This window comes from Botryllus schlosseri, chromosome 7, assembly GCF_051294905.1.
Source record: "Botryllus schlosseri isolate E-star chromosome 7, Bs_hap1, whole genome shotgun sequence".
Classification (NCBI taxonomy): Eukaryota; Metazoa; Chordata; class Ascidiacea; order Stolidobranchia; family Styelidae; genus Botryllus; species Botryllus schlosseri.
In genome coordinates, this window is record NC_137242.1 from 15,734,428 (window position 1) to 15,753,228 (window position 18,801).

The window sequence follows — 18,801 nt, forward strand, 5'->3', positions numbered from 1 at the left end:
CGACATTTTGGGGGTATGAAATTGATCAAGATTTCTCTATGTTCCCGGAGGCCTAGAGCTACAATTCTGATATCAGATTGTATAACTCTAAAAGTTACATCGAATGCACGCAATAACTTTACCCTGGCTATATTGTACTTGAAGAGATATTTGCATATTTCAACATTTTGGGTGGTATGAAATTGACCAAGATTTCTCTATGTTCCCGAAGGCCTAGAGCTACAATTCTGGTATCGGATTGTATAACTTTACAAGTTACATCGAATGCACGCGATAACTTTTCCCTGGCTATTGTACTTGAAGAGATATTTAGATATTTCGACATTTTGGGGGGTATGAAATTGACCAACATTTCTCTATGCTCCCGAAGGCCTAGAGCACTGGTCCTCAACCTTTTTAACTTCGCGGACCCCTTTTGACCGTCACGGACCCTCGCGGACCCCCTCAAGTTTTAGTTCAATTTTAGCTCTGGTGCAACCTGCATCTGTCTTGTGCAAATATGAATAGTTACATCGAATGAGCGTATCGGCTTATTCCTCGCTATTGTAGTTTAGGAGGTATTGGCAAATATAGACATTGTTGGGGGAATGAAAATTTCAATTCGACCAAGAATTTTCTATGTTCCCGAGAGCCTACAGCTACAACTCCGCTATCAGATTGTATAACTCCATTATTTACATCAAATGAGCGTATCGGCTTATTCCTCGCTATTGTAGTTTAGGAGATATTGGCAAATATAGACATTTTTGGGGGTATGAAAATTTATGAAAATTTCAATTCGACCAAGATTTTTCTATGTTCCCGATGGCCTACAGCTACAACTCCGCTATCAGATTGTATAACTCCATTATTTACATCGAATGAGCGTATCGGCTTATTCCTCGCTATTGTAGTTTATAGGAGATATTGGCAACTATAGACATTTTTGGGGGTATGAAAATTTATGAAAATTTCAATTCGACCAAGATTTTTCTATGTTCCCGAGGGCCTACAGCTACAACTCCGCTTCCAGATTGTAGCACTCCGAAAGTTGCATCGAATGAGCCTATCGGCGTATTCCTAGGTATTGTAGTTTAGGAGATATTGGCAAATATAGACATTTTTGGGGGTATGAAAATTTATGAAAATTTCAATTCGACCAAGATTTTTCTATGTTCCCGATGGCCTACAGCTACAACTCCGCTATCAGATTGTATAACTCCATTATTTACATCGAATGAGCGTATCGGCTTATTCCTCGCTATTGTAGTTTATAGGAGATATTGGCAACTATAGACATTTTTGGGGGTATGAAAATTTATGAAAATTTCAATTCGACCAAGATTTTTCTATGTTCCCGAGGGCCTAAAGCTACAACTCCGCTTCCAGATTGTAGCACTCCGAAAGTTGCATCGAATGAGCCTATCGGCGTATTCCTAGGTATTGTAGTTTAGGAGATATTGGCAGATTTAGACATTTTTGGGGGTATGAAAATTTATGAAAAGTTCAATTCCACCAAGATTTCTCTATGTTCCCAAGGGCCTACAGTTACAACTCTGCTACCAGATGTAGCACTCCGAAAGTTACATCGAATGAGCCTATGGGCGTATTCCTAGGTATTGTAGTTTAGGAGATATTGGCAGATTTAGACATTTTTGGGGGTATGAAAATTTATGAAAAGTTCAATTCGACCAAGATTTTTCTATGTTCCCGAAGGCCTACAGCTACAACTCCGCTACCAGATTGTAGCACTCCGAAAGTTACATCGAATGAGCCTATCGGCGTATAACTAGGTATTGTAGTTTAGGAGATATTGGCAGATTTAGACATTTTGGGGGTATGAAAATTTATGAAAATTTCAATTCGACCAAGATTTTTCTATGTTCCCGAAGGCCTACAGCTACAACTCCGCTACCAGATTGTAGCACTCTGAAAGTTACATCGAATGAGCCTATCGGCGTATTCCTAGGTATTGTAGTTTAGGAGATATTGGCAGATTTAGACATTTTTTGGGGTATGAAAATTTATGAAAAGTTCAATTCGACCAAGATTTTTCTATGTTCCCGAAGGCCTACAGCTACAACTCCGCTACCAGATTGTAGCACTCTGAAAGTTACTTCGAATGAGCCTATCGGCGTATTCCTAGGTATTGTAGTTTAGGAGATATTGGCAGATTTAGACATTTTTGGAGGTATGAAAATTTATGAAAAGTTCAATTCGACCAAGATTTTTCTCTGTTCCCGAAGGCCTACAGCTACAACTCCGCTACCAGATTCTAGCACTCTGAAAGTTACATCGAATGAGCCTATCGGCGTATTCCTAAGTATTGTAGTTTAGGAGATATTGGCAGATTTAGACATTTTTGGGGGTATGAAAATTTATGAAAAGTTCAATTCGACCAAGATTTTTCTATGTTCCCGAAGGCCTACAGCTACAACTCCGCTACCAGATTGTAGCACTCTGAAAGTTACATCGAATGAGCCTATGGGCGTATTCCTTGGTATTGTGGTTTAGGAGATATTGGCAGATTTAGACATTTTTGGGGGTATGAAAATTTATGAAAAGTTCAATTCGACCAAGATTTTTCTATGTTCCCGAAGGCCTACAGCTACAGCTCCGCTACCAGATTGTAGCACTCCGAAAGTTACATCAAATGAGCCTATCGGCGTATTCATAGGTATTGTAGTTTAGGAGATATTGGCAGATTTAGACATTTTTGGGGGTATGAAAATTTATGAAAAGTTCAATTAGACCAAGATTTTTCTATGTTCCCGAAGGCCTACAGCTACAACTCCGCTACCAGATTGTAGCACTCCGAAAGTTACATCGAATAAGCCTATCGGCGTATTCCTAGGTATTGTAGTTTAGGAGATATTGGCAGATTTAGACATTTTTGGGGGTATGAAAATTTATGAAAGTTCAATTCGACCAAGATTTTTCTATGTTCCCGAAGGCCTACAGCTACAATTCCGCTACCAGATTGTAGCACTCCGAAAGTTACATCGAATGAGCCTATCGGCGTATTCCTAGGTATTGTAGTTTAGGAGATATTGGCAGATTTAGACATTTTTGGGGGTATGAAAATTTATGAAAAGTTCAATTCGACCAAGATTTTTCTATGTTCCCGAAGGCCTACAGCTACAACTCCGCTACCAGATTGTAGCAATTCAAAAGTTACATCGAATGAGCCTATCGGCGTATTCCTGGCTATTGTAGTTTATAAGATATTGGCAGATTTAGCCATTTTGGGGGGTATGAAAATTTATGAAAAGTTCAATGCCACCAAGATTTCTCTATGTTCCCGAGGGCCTACAGTTACAACTCTGCTACCAGATTGTAGCACTCCGAAAGTTACATCGAATGAGCCTATCGGCGTATTCCTAGGTATTGTAGTTTAGGAGATATTGGCAGATTTAGACATTTTTGGGGGTATGAAAATTTATGAAAAGTTCAATTCGACCAAGATTTTTCTATGTTCCCGAAGGCCTACAGCTACAACTCCGCTACCAGATTGTAGCACTCCGAAAGTTACATCGAATGAGCCTATCGGCGTATAACTAGGTATTGTAGTTTAGGAGATATTGGCAGATTTAGACATTTTGGGGGTATGAAAATTTATGAAAAGTTCAATTCGACCAAGATTTTTCTATGTTCCCGAAGGCCTACAGCTACAACTCCGCTACCAGATTGTAGCACTCTGAAAGTTACATCGAATGAGCCTATCGGCGTATTCCTAGGTATTGTAGTTTAGGAGATATTGGCAGATTTAGACATTTTTTGGGGTATGAAAATTTATGAAAAGTTCAATTCGACCAAGATTTTTCTATGTTCCCGAAGGCCTACAGCTACAACTCCGCTACCAGATTGTAGCACTCTGAAAGTTACTTCGAATGAGCCTATCGGCGTATTCCTAGGTATTGTAGTTTAGGAGATATTGGCAGATTTAGACATTTTTGGAGGTATGAAAATTTATGAAAAGTTCAATTCGACCAAGATTTTTCTCTGTTCCCGAAGGCCTACAGCTACAACTCCGCTACCAGATTCTAGCACGCTGAAAGTTACATCGAATGAGCCTATCGGCGTATTCCTAAGTATTGTAGTTTAGGAGATATTGGCAGATTTAGACATTTTTGGGGGTATGAAAATTTATGAAAAGTTCAATTCGACCAAGATTTTTCTATGTTCCCGAAGGCCTACAGCTACAACTCCGCTACCAGATTGTAGCACTCTGAAAGTTACATCGAATGAGCCTATGGGCGTATTCCTTGGTATTGTGGTTTAGGAGATATTGGCAGATTTAGACATTTTTGGGGGTATGAAAATTTATGAAAAGTTCAATTCGACCAAGATTTTTCTATGTTCCCGAAGGCCTACAGCTACAGCTCCGCTACCAGATTGTAGCACTCCGAAAGTTACATCGAATGAGCCTATCGGCGTATTCATAGGTATTGTAGTTTAGGAGATATTGGCAGATTTAGACATTTTTGGGGGTATGAAAATTTATGAAAAGTTCAATTAGACCAAGATTTTTCTATGTTCCCGAAGGCCTACAGCTACAACTCCGCTACCAGATTGTAGCACTCCGAAAGTTACATCGAATAAGCCTATCGGCGTATTCCTAGGTATTGTAGTTAAGGAGATATTGGCAGATTTAGACATTTTTGGGGGTATGAAAATTTATGAAAGTTCAATTCGACCAAGATTTTTCTATGTTCCCGAAGGCCTACAGCTACAATTCCGCTACCAGATTGTAGCACTCCGAAAGTTACATCGAATGAGCCTATCGGCGTATTCCTAGGTATTGTAGTTTAGGAGATATTGGCAGATTTAGACATTTTTGGGGGTATGAAAATTTATGAAAAGTTCAATTCGACCAAGATTTTTCTATGTTCCCGAAGGCCTACAGCTACAACTCCGCTACCAGATTGTAGCACTCCGAAAGTTACATCGAATGAGCCTATCGGCGTATTCCTAGGTATTGTAGTTTAGGAGATATTGGCAGATTTAGACATTTTGGGGGTATGAAAATTTATGAAAAGTTCAATTCGACCAAGATTTTTCTATGTTCCCGAAGGCCTACAGCTACAACTACGCTACCAGATTGTAGCACTCTGAAAGTTACATCGAATTAGCCTATCGGCGTATTCCTAGGTATTGTAGTTTAGGAGATATTGGCAGATTTAGACATTTTTTGGGGTATGAAAATTTATGAAAAGTTCAATTCGACCAAGATTTTTCTATGTTCCCGAAGGCCTACAGCTACAACTCCGCTACCAGATTGTAGCACTCTGAAAGTAACATCGAATGAGCGTATCGGCTTATTCCTCGCTATTGTAGTTTGGGAGATGTTGGCAACTATAGACATTTATGGGGGTATGAAAATTTATAAAAATTTCAATTCGACCAAGATTTTTCTATGTTCCCGAGGGCCTACATCTACAACTCCGCTATCACATTGTATAACTCCAGTAGTTACATCGAATGAGCGCATCGGCTTATTCCTCGCTATTGTAGATTAGGAGATATTGGCAACTATAGACATTTTTGGGGGTATGAAAATTTATGAAAATTTCAATTCGACCAAGATTTTTCTATGTTCCCGATGGCCTACAGCTACAACTCCGCTATCAGATTGTATAACTCCATTATTTACATCGAATGAGCGTATCGGCTTATTCCTCGCTATTGAAGATTAGGAGATATTGGCAACTATAGACATTTTTGGGGGTATGAAAATTTATGAAAAGTTCAATTCGACCAAGATTTTTCTATGTTCCCGAAGGCCTACAGCTACAACTACGCTACCAGATTGTAGCACTCTGAAAGTTACATCGAATTAGCCTATCGGCGTATTCCTAGGTATTGTAGTTTAGGAGATATTGGCAGATTTAGACATTTTTTGGGGTATGAAAATTTATGAAAAGTTCAATTCGACCAAGATTTTTCTATGTTCCCGAAGGCCTACAGCTACAACTCCGCTACCAGATTGTAGCACTCTGAAAGTTACTTCGAATGAGCCTATCGGCGTATTCCTAGGTATTGTAGTTTAGGAGATATTGGCAGATTTAGACATTTTTGGAGGTATGAAAATTTATGAAAAGTTCAATTCGACCAAGATTTTTCTCTGTTCCCGAAGGCCTACAGCTACAACTCCGCTACCAGATTCTAGCACTCTGAAAGTTACATCGAATGAGCCTATCGGCGTATTCCTAAGTATTGTAGTTTAGGAGATATTGGCAGATTTAGACATTTTTGGGGGTATGAAAATTTATGAAAAGTTCAATTCGACCAAGATTTTTCTATGTTCCCGAAGGCCTACAGCTACAACTCCGCTACCAGATTGTAGCACTCTGAAAGTTACATCGAATGAGCCTATGGGCGTATTCCTTGGTATTGTGGTTTAGGAGATATTGGCAGATTTAGACATTTTTGGGGGTATGAAAATTTATGAAAAGTTCAATTCGACCAAGATTTTTCTATGTTCCCGAAGGCCTACAGCTACAGCTCCGCTACCAGATTGTAGCACTCCGAAAGTTACATCGAATGAGCCTATCGGCGTATTCCTAGGTATTGTAGTTTAGGAGATATTGGCAGATTTAGACATTTTTGGGGGTATGAAAATTTATGAAAAGTTCAATTCGACCAAGATTTTTCTATGTTCCCGAAGGCCTACAGCTACAACTCCGCTACCAGATTGTAGCAATTCAAAAGTTACATCGAATGAGCCTATCGGCGTATTCCTGGCTATTGTAGTTTATAAGATATTGGCAGATTTAGCCATTTTGGGGGGTATGAAAATTTATGAAAAGTTCAATTCGACCAAGATTTTTCTATGTTCCCGAAGGCCTACAGCTACAACTCCGCTACCAGATTGTAGCACTCTGAAAGTAACATCGAATGAGCGTATCGGCTTATTCCTCGCTATTGTAGTTTGGGAGATGTTGGCAACTATAGACATTTATGGGGGTATGAAAATTTATAAAAATTTCAATTCGACCAAGATTTTTCTATGTTCCCGAGGGCCTACATCTACAACTCCGCTATCACATTGTATAACTCCAGTAGTTACATCGAATGAGCGCATCGGCTTATTCCTCGCTATTGTAGATTAGGAGATATTGGCAACTATAGACATTTTTGGGGGTATGAAAATTTATGAAAATTTCAATTCGACCAAGATTTTTCTATGTTCCCGAAGGCCTACAGCTACAACTCCGCTACCAGATTGTAGCAATTCAAAAGTTACATCGAATGAGCCTATCGGCGTATTCCTGGCTATTGTAGTTTATAAGATATTGGCAGATTTAGCCATTTTGGGGGGTATGAAAATTTATGAAAAGTTCAATGCCACCAAGATTTCTCTATGTTCCCGAGGGCCTACAGTTACAACTCTGCTACCAGATTGTAGCACTCCGAAAGTTACATCGAATGAGCCTATCGGCGTATTCCTAGGTATTGTAGTTTAGGAGATATTGGCAGATTTAGACATTTTTGGGGGTATGAAAATTTATGAAAAGTTCAATTCGACCAAGATTTTTCTATGTTCCCGAAGGCCTACAGCTACAACTCCGCTACCAGATTGTAGCACTCCGAAAGTTACATCGAATGAGCCTATCGGCGTATAACTAGGTATTGTAGTTTAGGAGATATTGGCAGATTTAGACATTTTGGGGGTATGAAAATTTATGAAAAGTTCAATTCGACCAAGATTTTTCTATGTTCCCGAAGGCCTACAGCTACAACTCCGCTACCAGATTGTAGCACTCTGAAAGTTACATCGAATGAGCCTATCGGCGTATTCCTAGGTATTGTAGTTTAGGAGATATTGGCAGATTTAGACATTTTTTGGGGTATGAAAATTTATGAAAAGTTCAATTCGACCAAGATTTTTCTATGTTCCCGAAGGCCTACAGCTACAACTCCGCTACCAGATTGTAGCACTCTGAAAGTTACTTCGAATGAGCCTATCGGCGTATTCCTAGGTATTGTAGTTTAGGAGATATTGGCAGATTTAGACATTTTTGGAGGTATGAAAATTTATGAAAAGTTCAATTCGACCAAGATTTTTCTCTGTTCCCGAAGGCCTACAGCTACAACTCCGCTACCAGATTCTAGCACGCTGAAAGTTACATCGAATGAGCCTATCGGCGTATTCCTAAGTATTGTAGTTTAGGAGATATTGGCAGATTTAGACATTTTTGGGGGTATGAAAATTTATGAAAAGTTCAATTCGACCAAGATTTTTCTATGTTCCCGAAGGCCTACAGCTACAACTCCGCTACCAGATTGTAGCACTCTGAAAGTTACATCGAATGAGCCTATGGGCGTATTCCTTGGTATTGTGGTTTAGGAGATATTGGCAGATTTAGACATTTTTGGGGGTATGAAAATTTATGAAAAGTTCAATTCGACCAAGATTTTTCTATGTTCCCGAAGGCCTACAGCTACAGCTCCGCTACCAGATTGTAGCACTCCGAAAGTTACATCGAATGAGCCTATCGGCGTATTCATAGGTATTGTAGTTTAGGAGATATTGGCAGATTTAGACATTTTTGGGGGTATGAAAATTTATGAAAAGTTCAATTAGACCAAGATTTTTCTATGTTCCCGAAGGCCTACAGCTACAACTCCGCTACCAGATTGTAGCACTCCGAAAGTTACATCGAATAAGCCTATCGGCGTATTCCTAGGTATTGTAGTTAAGGAGATATTGGCAGATTTAGACATTTTTGGGGGTATGAAAATTTATGAAAGTTCAATTCGACCAAGATTTTTCTATGTTCCCGAAGGCCTACAGCTACAACTCCGCTACCAGATTGTAGCACTCTGAAAGTTACATCGAATGAGCCTATCGGCGTATTCCTAGGTATTGTAGTTTAGGAGATATTGGCAGATTTAGACATTTTTTGGGGTATGAAAATTTATGAAAAGTTCAATTCGACCAAGATTTTTCTATGTTCCCGAAGGCCTACAGCTACAACTCCGCTACCAGATTGTAGCACTCTGAAAGTTACTTCGAATGAGCCTATCGGCGTATTCCTAGGTATTGTAGTTTAGGAGATATTGGCAGATTTAGACATTTTTGGAGGTATGAAAATTTATGAAAAGTTCAATTCGACCAAGATTTTTCTCTGTTCCCGAAGGCCTACAGCTACAACTCCGCTACCAGATTCTAGCACGCTGAAAGTTACATCGAATGAGCCTATCGGCGTATTCCTAAGTATTGTAGTTTAGGAGATATTGGCAGATTTAGACATTTTTGGGGGTATGAAAATTTATGAAAAGTTCAATTCGACCAAGATTTTTCTATGTTCCCGAAGGCCTACAGCTACAACTCCGCTACCAGATTGTAGCACTCTGAAAGTTACATCGAATGAGCCTATGGGCGTATTCCTTGGTATTGTGGTTTAGGAGATATTGGCAGATTTAGACATTTTTGGGGGTATGAAAATTTATGAAAAGTTCAATTCGACCAAGATTTTTCTATGTTCCCGAAGGCCTACAGCTACAGCTCCGCTACCAGATTGTAGCACTCCGAAAGTTACATCGAATGAGCCTATCGGCGTATTCATAGGTATTGTAGTTTAGGAGATATTGGCAGATTTAGACATTTTTGGGGGTATGAAAATTTATGAAAAGTTCAATTAGACCAAGATTTTTCTATGTTCCCGAAGGCCTACAGCTACAACTCCGCTACCAGATTGTAGCACTCCGAAAGTTACATCGAATAAGCCTATCGGCGTATTCCTAGGTATTGTAGTTAAGGAGATATTGGCAGATTTAGACATTTTTGGGGGTATGAAAATTTATGAAAGTTCAATTCGACCAAGATTTTTCTATGTTCCCGAAGGCCTACAGCTACAATTCCGCTACCAGATTGTAGCACTCCGAAAGTTACATCGAATGAGCCTATCGGCGTATTCCTAGGTATTGTAGTTTAGGAGATATTGGCAGATTTAGACATTTTTGGGGGTATGAAAATTTATGAAAAGTTCAATTCGACCAAGATTTTTCTATGTTCCCGAAGGCCTACAGCTACAACTCCGCTACCAGATTGTAGCACTCCGAAAGTTACATCGAATGAGCCTATCGGCGTATTCCTAGGTATTGTAGTTTAGGAGATATTGGCAGATTTAGACATTTTGGGGGTATGAAAATTTATGAAAAGTTCAATTCGACCAAGATTTTTCTATGTTCCCGAAGGCCTACAGCTACAACTACGCTACCAGATTGTAGCACTCTGAAAGTTACATCGAATTAGCCTATCGGCGTATTCCTAGGTATTGTAGTTTAGGAGATATTGGCAGATTTAGACATTTTTTGGGGTATGAAAATTTATGAAAAGTTCAATTCGACCAAGATTTTTCTATGTTCCCGAAGGCCTACAGCTACAACTCCGCTACCAGATTGTAGCACTCTGAAAGTAACATCGAATGAGCGTATCGGCTTATTCCTCGCTATTGTAGTTTGGGAGATGTTGGCAACTATAGACATTTATGGGGGTATGAAAATTTATAAAAATTTCAATTCGACCAAGATTTTTCTATGTTCCCGAGGGCCTACATCTACAACTCCGCTATCACATTGTATAACTCCAGTAGTTACATCGAATGAGCGCATCGGCTTATTCCTCGCTATTGTAGATTAGGAGATATTGGCAACTATAGACATTTTTGGGGGTATGAAAATTTATGAAAATTTCAATTCGACCAAGATTTTTCTATGTTCCCGATGGCCTACAGCTACAACTCCGCTATCAGATTGTATAACTCCATTATTTACATCGAATGAGCGTATCGGCTTATTCCTCGCTATTGAAGATTAGGAGATATTGGCAACTATAGACATTTTTGGGGGTATGAAAATTTATGAAAAGTTCAATTCGACCAAGATTTTTCTATGTTCCCGAAGGCCTACAGCTACAACTACGCTACCAGATTGTAGCACTCTGAAAGTTACATCGAATTAGCCTATCGGCGTATTCCTAGGTATTGTAGTTTAGGAGATATTGGCAGATTTAGACATTTTTTGGGGTATGAAAATTTATGAAAAGTTCAATTCGACCAAGATTTTTCTATGTTCCCGAAGGCCTACAGCTACAACTCCGCTACCAGATTGTAGCACTCTGAAAGTTACTTCGAATGAGCCTATCGGCGTATTCCTAGGTATTGTAGTTTAGGAGATATTGGCAGATTTAGACATTTTTGGAGGTATGAAAATTTATGAAAAGTTCAATTCGACCAAGATTTTTCTCTGTTCCCGAAGGCCTACAGCTACAACTCCGCTACCAGATTCTAGCACTCTGAAAGTTACATCGAATGAGCCTATCGGCGTATTCCTAAGTATTGTAGTTTAGGAGATATTGGCAGATTTAGACATTTTTGGGGGTATGAAAATTTATGAAAAGTTCAATTCGACCAAGATTTTTCTATGTTCCCGAAGGCCTACAGCTACAACTCCGCTACCAGATTGTAGCACTCTGAAAGTTACATCGAATGAGCCTATGGGCGTATTCCTTGGTATTGTGGTTTAGGAGATATTGGCAGATTTAGACATTTTTGGGGGTATGAAAATTTATGAAAAGTTCAATTCGACCAAGATTTTTCTATGTTCCCGAAGGCCTACAGCTACAGCTCCGCTACCAGATTGTAGCACTCCGAAAGTTACATCGAATGAGCCTATCGGCGTATTCATAGGTATTGTAGTTTAGGAGATATTGGCAGATTTAGACATTTTTAGGGGTATGAAAATTTATGAAAAGTTCAATTAGACCAAGATTTTTCTATGTTCCCGAAGGCCTACAGCTACAACTCCGCTACCAGATTGTAGCACTCCGAAAGTTACATCGAATAAGCCTATCGGCGTATTCCTAGGTATTGTAGTTTAGGAGATATTGGCAGATTTAGACATTTTTGGGGGTATGAAAATTTATGAAAGTTCAATTCGACCAAGATTTTTCTATGTTCCCGAAGGCCTACAGCTACAATTCCGCTACCAGATTGTAGCACTCCGAAAGTTACATCGAATGAGCCTATCGGCGTATTCCTAGGTATTGTAGTTTAGGAGATATTGGCAGATTTAGACATTTTTGGGGGTATGAAAATTTATGAAAAGTTCAATTCGACCAAGATTTTTCTATGTTCCCGAAGGCCTACAGCTACAACTCCGCTACCAGATTGTAGCAATTCAAAAGTTACATCGAATGAGCCTATCGGCGTATTCCTGGCTATTGTAGTTTATAAGATATTGGCAGATTTAGCCATTTTGGGGGGTATGAAAATTTATGAAAAGTTCAATTCGACCAAGATTTTTCTATGTTCCCGAAGGCCTACAGCTACAACTCCGCTACCAGATTGTAGCACTCTGAAAGTAACATCGAATGAGCGTATCGGCTTATTCCTCGCTATTGTAGTTTGGGAGATGTTGGCAACTATAGACATTTATGGGGGTATGAAAATTTATAAAAATTTCAATTCGACCAAGATTTTTCTATGTTCCCGAGGGCCTACATCTACAACTCCGCTATCACATTGTATAACTCCAGTAGTTACATCGAATGAGCGCATCGGCTTATTCCTCGCTATTGTAGATTAGGAGATATTGGCAACTATAGACATTTTTGGGGGTATGAAAATTTATGAAAATTTCAATTCGACCAAGATTTTTCTATGTTCCCGATGGCCTACAGCTACAACTCCGCTATCAGATTGTATAACTCCATTATTTACATCGAATGAGCGTATCGGCTTATTCCTCGCTATTGAAGATTAGGAGATATTGGCAACTATAGACATTTTTGGGGGTATGAAAATTTATGAAAATTTCTATTCGACCAAGATTTTTCTATGTTCCTGAGGGCCTACATCTACAACTCCGCTACCAGATTGTAGCACTCCGAAAGTTACATCGAATGAGCCTATCGGCGTATTCCTGGCTATTGTAGTTTAGGAGATATTGGCAGATTTAGACATTTTGGGGGTATGAAAATTTATGAAAAGTTCAATTCGACCAAGATTTTTCTATGTTCCCGAAGGCCTACAGCTACAACTCCGCTACCAGATTGTAGCACTCTGAAAGTTATATCGAATGAGCCTATCGGCGTATTCCTAGGTATTGTAGTTTAGGAGATATTGGCAGATTTAGCCATTTTGGGAGGTATGAAAATTTATGAAAACTTCAATTCCACCAAGATTTCTCTATGTTCCCGATGGCCTACAGCTACAACTCCGCTATCAGATTGTATAACTGCAATAGTTACATCGAATGAGCGCAACGACTTATTCCTCGATATTGTAGTTTAGGAGATATTGGCAACTATATAGACATTTTTGGGGGTATGAAAATTTATGAAAATTTCAATTCGACCAAGATTTTTCTATGTTCCCGAAGGCCTACAGCTACAACTCCGCTACCAGATTGTAGCACTCTGAAAGTTACATCGAATTAGCCTATCGGCGTATTCCTAGGTATTGTAGTTTAGGAGATATTGGCAGATTTAGACATTTTTTGGGGTATGAAAATTTATGAAAAGTTCAATTCGACCAAGATTTTTCTATGTTCCCGAAGGCCTACAGCTACAACTCCGCTACCAGATTGTAGCACTCTGAAAGTTACATCGAATGAGCCTATCGGCGTATTCCTGGCTATTGTAGTTTAGGAGATATTGGCAGATTTAGCCATTTTGGGAGGTATGAAAATTTATGAAAACTTCAATTCCACCAAGATTTCTCTATGTTCCCGAGGGCCTACAGTTACAACTCTGCTACCAGATTGTAGCAATTCAAAAGTTACATGGAATGAGCCTATCGGCGTATTCCTGGCTATTGTAGTTTAGGAGATATTGGCAGATTTAGCCATTTTGGGGGGTATGAAAATTTATGAAAAGTTCAATTCCACCAAGATTTCTCTATGTTCCCGAGGGCCTACAGTTACAACTCTGCTACCAGATTGTAGCAATTCAAAAGTTACATCGAATGAGCCTATCGGCGTATTCCTGGCTATTGTAGTTTAGGAGATATTGGCAGATTTAGCCATTTTGGGGGGTATAAAAATTTATGAAAAGTTCCATTCCACCAAGATTTCTCGATGTTCCCGAGGGCCTACAGTTACAACTCTGCTACCAGATTGTAGCAATTCAAAAGTTACATCGAATGAGCCTATCGGCGTATTCCTGGCTATTGTAGATTAGGAGATATTGGCAGATTTAGCCATTTTGGGGGGTATGAAAATTTATGAAAAGTTCAATTCCACCAAGATTTCTCTATGTTCCCGAGGGCCTACAGTTACAACTCTGCTACCAGATTGTAGCAATTCAAAAGTTACATCGAATGAGCCTATCGGCGTATTCCTGGCTATTGTAGTTTAGGAGATATTGGCAGATTTAGCCATTTTGGGGGGTATGAAAATTTATGAAAAGTTCAATTCCACCAAGATTTCTCTATGTTCCCGAGGGCCTACAGTTACAACTCTGCTACCAGATTGTAGCAATTCAAAAGTTACATCGAATGAGCCTATCGGCGTATTCCTGGCTATTGTAGTTTAGGAGATATTGGCAGATTTAGCCATTTTGGGGGGTATGAAAATTTATCAAAAGTTCAATTCCACCAAGATTTCTCTATGTTCCCGAGGGCCTACAGTTACAACTCTGCTACCAGATTGTAGCAATTCAAAAGTTACATCGAATGAGCCTATCGGCGTATTTCCGGCTATTGTAGTTTAGGAGATATTGGCAGATTTAGCCATTTTGGGGGGTATGAAAATTTATGAAAAGTTCAAATCCACCAATATTTCTCTATGTTCCCGAGGGCCTACAGTTACAACTCTGCTACCAGATTGTAGCAATTCAAAAGTTACATCGAATGAGCCTATCGGCGTATTCCTGGCTATTGTAGTTTATAAGATATTGGCAGATTTAGCCATTTTGGGGGGTATGAAAATTTCTGAAAAGTTCAATTCCACCAAGATTTCTCTATGTTCCCGAGGGCCTACAGTTACAACTCTGCTACCAGATTGTAGCACTCCGAAAGTTACATCGAATGAGCCTATCGGCGTATTCCTAGGTATTGTAGTTTAGGAGATATTGGCAGATTTAGACATTTTTGGGGGTATGAAAATTTATGAAAAGTTCAATTCGACCAAGATTTTTCTATGTTCCCGAAGGCCTACAGCTACAACTCCGCTACCAGATTGTAGCACTCTGAAAGTTACATCGAATGAGCCTATCGGCGTATTCCTAGGTATTGTAGTTTAGGAGATATTGGCAGATTTAGACATTTTTGGAGGTATGAAAATTTATGAAAAGTTCAATTCGACCAAGATTTTTCTCTGTTCCCGAAGGCCTACAGCTACAACTCCGCTACCAGATTGTAGCACTCCGAAAGTTACATCGAATGAGCCTATCGGCGTATTCCTAAGTATTGTAGTTTAGGAGATATTGGCAGATTTAGCCATTTTGGGGGGTATGAAAATTTATGAAAAGTTCAATTCCACCAAGATTTCTCTATGTTCCCGAGGGCCTACAGTTACAACTCTGCTACCAGATTGTAGCAATTCAAAAGTTACATCGAATGAGCCTATCGGCGTATTCCTGGCTATTGTAGTTTAGGAGATATTGGCAACTATAGACATTTTTGGGGGTATGAAAATTTATGAAAATTTCAATTCGACCAAGATTTTTCTATGTTCCCGATGGCCTACAGCTACAACTCCGCTATCAGATTGTATAACTCCATTATTTACATCGAATGAGCGTATCGGCTTATTCCTCGCTATTGAAGATTAGGAGATATTGGCAACTATAGACATTTTTGGGGGTATGAAAATTTATGAAAAGTTCAATTCGACCAAGATTTTTCTATGTTCCCGAAGGCCTACAGCTACAACTCCGCTACCAGATTGTAGCACTCTGAAAGTAACATCGAATGAGCGTATCGGCTTATTCCTCGCTATTGTAGTTTGGGAGATGTTGGCAACTATAGACATTTATGGGGGTATGAAAATTTATAAAAATTTCAATTCGACCAAGATTTTTCTATGTTCCCGAGGGCCTACATCTACAACTCCGCTATCACATTGTATAACTCCAGTAGTTACATCGAATGAGCGCATCGGCTTATTCCTCGCTATTGTAGATTAGGAGATATTGGCAACTATAGACATTTTTGGAGGTATGAAAATTTATGAAAAGTTCAATTCGACCAAGATTTTTCTATGTTCCCGAAGGCCTACAGCTACAACTCCGCTACCAGATTGTAGCACTCTGAAAGTAACATCGAATGAGCGTATCGGCTTATTCCTCGCTATTGTAGTTTGGGAGATGTTGGCAACTATAGACATTTATGGGGGTATGAAAATTTATAAAAATTTCAATTCGACCAAGATTTTTCTATGTTCCCGAGGGCCTACATCTACAACTCCGCTATCACATTGTATAACTCCAGTAGTTACATCGAATGAGCGCATCGGCTTATTCCTCGCTATTGTAGATTAGGAGATATTGGCAACTATAGACATTTTTGGGGGTATGAAAATTTATGAAAATTTCAATTCGACCAAGATTTTTCTATGTTCCCGATGGCCTACAGCTACAACTCCGCTATCAGATTGTATAACTCCATTATTTACATCGAATGAGCGTATCGGCTTATTCCTCGCTATTGAAGATTAGGAGATATTGGCAACTATAGACATTTTTGGGGGTATGAAAATTTATGAAAAGTTCAATTCGACCAAGATTTTTCTATGTTCCCGAAGGCCTACAGCTACAACTACGCTACCAGATTGTAGCACTCTGAAAGTTACATCGAATTAGCCTATCGGCGTATTCCTAGGTATTGTAGTTTAGGAGATATTGGCAGATTTAGACATTTTTTGGGGTATGAAAATTTATGAAAAGTTCAATTCGACCAAGATTTTTCTATGTTCCCGAAGGCCTACAGCTACAACTCCGCTACCAGATTGTAGCACTCTGAAAGTTACTTCGAATGAGCCTATCGGCGTATTCCTAGGTATTGTAGTTTAGGAGATATTGGCAGATTTAGACATTTTTGGAGGTATGAAAATTTATGAAAAGTTCAATTCGACCAAGATTTTTCTCTGTTCCCGAAGGCCTACAGCTACAACTCCGCTACCAGATTCTAGCACTCTGAAAGTTACATCGAATGAGCCTATCGGCGTATTCCTAAGTATTGTAGTTTAGGAGATATTGGCAGATTTAGACATTTTTGGGGGTATGAAAATTTATGAAAAGTTCAATTCGACCAAGATTTTTCTATGTTCCCGAAGGCCTACAGCTACAACTCCGCTACCAGATTGTAGCACTCTGAAAGTTACATCGAATGAGCCTATGGGCGTATTCCTTGGTATTGTGGTTTAGGAGATATTGGCAGATTTAGACATTTTTTGGGGGTATGAAAATTTATGAAAAGTTCAATTCGACCAAGATTTTTCTATGTTCCCGAAGGCCTACAGCTACAACTACGCTACCAGATTGTAGCACTCTGAAAGTTACATCGAATTAGCCTATCGGCGTATTCCTAGGTATTGTAGTTTAGGAGATATTGGCAGATTTAGACATTTTTTGGGGTATGAAAATTTATGAAAAGTTCAATTCGACCAAGATTTTTCTATGTTCCCGAAGGCCTACAGCTACAACTCCGCTACCAGATTGTAGCACTCTGAAAGTTACTTCGAATGAGCCTATCGGCGTATTCCTAGGTATTGTAGTTTAGGAGATATTGGCAGATTTAGACATTTTTGGAGGTATGAAAATTTATGAAAAGTTCAATTCGACCAAGATTTTTCTCTGTTCCCGAAGGCCTACAGCTACAACTCCGCTACCAGATTCTAGCACTCTGAAAGTTACATCGAATGAGCCTATCGGCGTATTCCTAAGTATTGTAGTTTAGGAGATATTGGCAGATTTAGACATTTTTTGGGGGTATGAAAATTTATGAAAAGTTCAATTCGACCAAGATTTTTCTATGTTCCCGAAGGCCTACAGCTACAACTCCGCTACCAGATTGTAGCACTCTGAAAGTTACATCGAATGAGCCTATGGGCGTATTCCTTGGTATTGTGGTTTAGGAGATATTGGCAGATTTAGACATTTTTGGGGGTATGAAAATTTATGAAAGTTCAATTCGGACCAAGATTTTTCTATGTTCCGAAGGCCTACAGCTACAGCTCCGCTACCAGATTGTAGCACTCCGAAAGTTACATCGAATGAGCCTATCGGCGTATTCATAGGTATTGTAGTTTAGGAGATATTGGCAGATTTAGACATTTTTAGGGGTATGAAAATTTATGAAAAGTTCAATTAGACCAAGATTTTTCTATGTTCCCGAAGGCCTACAGCTACAACTCCGCTACCAGATTGTAGCACTCCGAAAGTTACATCGAATAAGCCTATCGGCGTATTCCTAGGTATTGTAGTTTAGGAGATATTGGCAGATTTAGACATTTTTGGGGGTATGAAAATTTATGAAAGTTCAATTCGACCAAGATTTTTCTATGTTCCCGAAGGCCTACAGCTACAATTCCGCTACCAGATTGTAGCACTCCGAAAGTTACATCGAATGAGCCTATCGGCGTATTCCTAGGTATTGTAGTTTAGGAGATATTGGCAGATTTAGACATTTTTGGGGGTATGAAAATTTATGAAAAGTTCAATTCGACCAAGATTTTTCTATGTTCCCGAAGGCCTACAGCTACAACTCCGCTACCAGATTGTAGCAATTCAAAAGTTACATCGAATGAGCCTATCGGCGTATTCCTGGCTATTGTAGTTTATAAGATATTGGCAGATTTAGCCATTTTGGGGGA

At 39.3% G+C, this 18,801-nt stretch overlaps 1 long non-coding RNA gene across 1 annotated transcript; it reads right to left on the reverse strand.

Annotated features, from left to right (window-relative positions):
- Positions 1–12,233: 12,233 nt before the first annotated feature.
- On the reverse strand, positions 12,234–18,794 carry LOC145443783 (uncharacterized). The gene is made up of 2 exons (XR_013916534.1): positions 13,196–18,794; positions 12,234–12,844 (listed from the first exon to the last, which is right to left on the reverse strand). It is a non-coding gene; the product is annotated as an uncharacterized LOC145443783 (long non-coding RNA).
- Between the last annotated feature and the right edge of the window lie 7 nt (positions 18,795–18,801).